The following is a 4,447-nucleotide window of genomic DNA, read 5'->3' on the forward strand; positions in this document are numbered from 1 at the left end:
GACTGACCTCTTGATTCTTCCCTTAGCCTCAGCCGCCAGTGACCTACCCACCTCCCAGTTCCTCACGCCTAGGATCTCTTCTCTAAAGAAGGCAGCAACCTGGGGCAGTGTCTCATCAGGACAGCTCAACCTAATTGCTTCCCCTTACCCTATAGGCTCCATAAAATAGTGGAAAAGTAGACTTGCCTTTCTCTCTCTCTCTCTCTCTCTCTCTTCTCTTTCTCTCTCTGTCTGCAGCCTCTTGAGCAGCTCCAGTACTCCCTCCTACCTCCCACTTCCATGACTTTGAAGCAACTGTCATTGACATTCTCCCTACAACCCCTGGCCTCAGACAAAAAGGATGCATTTCAAGCTCTTGCAATAACTTGCAGAGCTCCATCCCTGTGTCCTGAGAAATGACCCTGAGTTTCAGCAGCTCAAAAAGACTCCAGTTGGATAGTGAGAAGCCACTGCTTCCTTGCAAGAACCTTCCCAAATTTCTCTAAGTGATTTTCTCGGTGTCTTCTCCTACCTACCCTGGAATAATGGCAACACCTGCATAGGGAAGAAAAAAGACCAAAGCACTCCTTACTTCTATAAATTGCCTTTCTTTAATACATTATCTTAAATTTCTGCTTTTCTGTTTATATAGATTGGATGGTAAGGGTGGTGGCGGCAGGGGGTGGATGTCCACAGACTAATTTAGCCACTTCTTAGCAAGCCCTTTGATTTTCTGTCTCTCTTGAAAATGTGCAGGTACTTTATAATCTATTATTCTCATCTTCCAGGCTTCAGTCAAAATACCACAAAAACAGGAAATTCCCACTGAATATTCAATTAACATATTTATATAGTGATTAGGATAATATATTTAATTTTTTCATATACATGCTGTTACTCTGACATTTATCTTCATTTAGGCAGCAGCTAGCGAGTTCTATGTCTCCAGAAGAGGATAATGCAGAAAAATATACAAGATTATTTTTAAAAAATCAATTTTTTGGCTTTTGGTGTTCAATAACAAATGCCCAAGTGTAAGGCAAAAAACTGGGGAGAATAAATGACCAGATAGGGCCATGCTGATGATCCAAGAAACAAACAAAACGTGACAGGTAGAGGCCCATGTAGAAATACGACAGTGACACAGATGAGCTGACCCCATCTCCTTGATGTTATTTGATCTCCCAGAACTTAGAGGCAATCAGAATAATGGGAGTTCCATAAAAAATTAAATTCATGTATAAAAATTAAACTTAGTTATTTGCACAACTAGAGGCTCTTATTTGAAATTGGGGACCAGGCATATTTGCTCACTCCTGTAAACCCAACATGTTGGGAGGCCCAGGGGAGAACTGCTTGAGGCCAGGAGTTCGAGACCAGCCTGGGAAACATAGTGAGACTCCATCTTTACAAAAAATGAAAAACTAGCTGGGCATGGTGGCATGCACCTGTGGTCCCAGCTACTCAGGAGGCTAAAACAAGATGATCATTTGAGCACAAGAGGTAGAAACTACAATAAGCCATGATATTACCACTGCACTCCAGTCTGGGTGATAGAGTGAGACTCTGTTTTAAAGAAAAGAAAGAAAATAAACAGACACACACACACACAATTTGGACCTTGATATGGTTTGGCTCTGTGTCCCCACCCATGTCTCTTGTTGAACTGTAATTCCCCATGTTAGAGGAGGGGCCTGGTGGGAGGTGATTGAATCACAGGAGCAGAATTCTCCCCTTGTTGTTCTCGTGATAGAGTTCTCACAAGACCTGGTTGTTTGAAATTGTGTAGCACCTCCCGCTTTGCTCTCTCTCTTTCTCCTGCCAGCCATGTGAAGACATGCTTGATTCCCCTTCACCTTCACCATGATTGTAAGTTTCCCAAGGCCTCCCCAGAAGTGGAAGCCTGTATAGCCCACAGAACTGTGAGCCTATTAAACCTCTTTTCTTTATCAGTTACCCAGTCTCAGGTATGTCTTTATAGCAGTGTGAAAACAGACTAATACAGATCTGGCATGTATCTATATGATATAAATAAATAAACAAATATGTTTATATAAATATATCATATAAAAATATATCAAGGCTAAGATATGTAGCCTTGTATATAAGATATATATCTTATAAGCTATATGTATATACACACATATATGTGTGTATATATACATTTATACTTAGAAAGTATATATGTATATATGAAAGTATGTATATATACACACATATACATGTATACATACACATATATACATATATACTTTCTAAGTATAAAGATAAACACTGTTAATGGTGCTTATCTTTAGGGAGTAGAACGGAGGATAGTAGCGGGGAATATGAACTTTTACTTTCCCCTTGGAAACTTCTGTTAAGTCAAATAGTTTTGTAATTTATTCATTTATTCCACAAAGTATAGATTATTTTGTGAAAATGTAGTTAACAGTTAACAAGGAACATACTAAAAACAAGCTAGAAAAACTACTTAATGTAATTTTTTCTAGGTTCTAGGAGAGTAACAAAAAGAAGGAAGATTCAGTAGGAAAGGAAAGCAATGAAGAAGCCAAGAAAGAGACAAGGAACCCTGGAAAGAGAGTCAGCAAAGAGAGAAATAGAAACATTAATTTCATGTATGAGTAGCATGAGGTCAAGGGCTTCAAATAGTGTGTCTGTAGCCTCCACCTTTTTAGAGAAACACCGGAAAACTGACGTGCACCTAAAAGGAGACAAACTGGTTAGTGAAGGAACTGGGAGACATATTGACTAAGGAACTACAGCAAGTTCATGTTCAAATGAGATCAGAAGCCTTATAAAGACTGTAGCCACCTGCAAGACCTTCAGATGGCAGAAAATTAGACTAAATTTTGCCCCGGTAGCAAAGAATTAAAACTGAAGAGTAATTAAAAGAAAGTGAATTATATTCTCTAGAAAATTTTCTAAAAATTAGAGACATTAATTTAAAACCAATTCTATACATCTTTCAGAGTACTTGGAAGTGTTGTGAACTATTAATCCTTTGGCTTTGCTTTGGACTTGATGGCAAAAGTAGCTGCATGCAGAAGTAAAACTGTTAAGAATGTCACATAAAACGTGAAGGTGAGCCCAGCATGAAGGAGCAGTCTCTTCCAGTGGTGAGGTACAATCATTCTTATCTTTAATAAGAAAGAAGAAGTCATAGCTGTAACAACATCTAGATGACCAGGGTTGCCTGACTTTAGGAACCCAAGAGAAAAGTTTCTGCATTCATGTATAAAATTTATGCATGAATTTATTATTCAGATAAGAAAAGGTATAGACACAAGGGTACTCCCTTCCTGCCTTCTTTTTTTCTTCCCCTTACTATCACTGTCTACCACTAAGCAACAGTAAGATTTAACTCTGAATATCAACCCTAAACATTTATGTGTTAGCACAAGCTCCCACATATTAGATTTCTGATGGCTAAGAAGTGTTTAGAATAGCTTAGCATGAGAATCAAATGTCAGCATTATTTTAGAATGGCAAAATAATAAGCCAAGAATATTCTAGTCCCAGTTCTCTTCCAAACATTAATCACAAGAAATGAGCCCTTCTAATTATCTTTAATTTAGGAAGAAATTCACAAATGACAGCTGGTTATTTGCAGGTCAGAATCAAGACAGCATGTACTATTTAACAATCTTGAAGCTGGAAAATTAAACTGAAGGAAAAAAGAGAGAATTGATAGAAATCAAATGTGCAGTTGTTTTCTTAGTAGGTATTTGCAGGAGCACTTAATAACTTAATTGCAAAGGTCCTTTTTAAAACCAGAAAGACTATTCACACCTATCTGTTGTGGCATTAAATAGTCATTCAGAGTCTTGGTTAAGTGTTTTCTGTTGGAATCAGAGGCAGCATCAAGAGTTGTCGAATAAGAATCCTAAGAATAGTTGTGACTATTGTTATATATCTTTGTGTAATTATATACACTTTATTGTATATTAACTTGTTTAATCATCACAAGAACATCCTCTTTCCTGAATATCCTCTTTGAATTACAGGTGAAGAAACTGAAGACTGGAAAGGTCAATGTCTTAGCCAGAGCCAAGTGGCTAATTCAGAGTTTAATACACATTTGATCTCAAACCCATAAACATTCCCCTTTCAACGGAGCCTGCCTCTCTGAAATACTGGTTCTGTCATTAATTATTAATTATTGATTAATTTCTCTTGATTTTCATTTTCTCCTATGCAAAATTATGTTACTGAATTACATGAATTCCAAGACATCTTTCTGATCTAACATTCCATCATTCCTCTATTTAAAAGCTTATGTGAAACCAGAAACAAAGTATGTAATTGTAATGCCAAATTTTTAAACATAGTTGATTATTCCTCCTTGAAAATGTAAATACTACATGAAGAATCAACAAATAAACCATTAGGTCAATATTTATTGAGAGCTGACTCTTCTTCAGAGTGATGCTTGTAATTGACATGGAGGGCAAAATGATATTAAAAA

The 4,447-nt window shown here is 37.0% G+C and overlaps 1 long non-coding RNA gene across 1 annotated transcript; it reads left to right on the forward strand.

Annotated features, from left to right (window-relative positions):
• The first annotated feature begins 318 nt into the window (after window positions 1–318).
• Window positions 319–4,128, forward strand: LOC126954644 (uncharacterized). The gene is made up of 4 exons (XR_007725679.1): window positions 319–485; window positions 1,805–1,848; window positions 2,472–2,597; window positions 3,987–4,128. It is a non-coding gene; the product is annotated as an uncharacterized LOC126954644 (long non-coding RNA).
• The last annotated feature ends 319 nt before the right edge of the window (window positions 4,129–4,447 follow it).

Source organism: Macaca thibetana, chromosome 5, assembly GCF_024542745.1.
Source record: "Macaca thibetana thibetana isolate TM-01 chromosome 5, ASM2454274v1, whole genome shotgun sequence".
Classification (NCBI taxonomy): Eukaryota; Metazoa; Chordata; class Mammalia; order Primates; family Cercopithecidae; genus Macaca; species Macaca thibetana.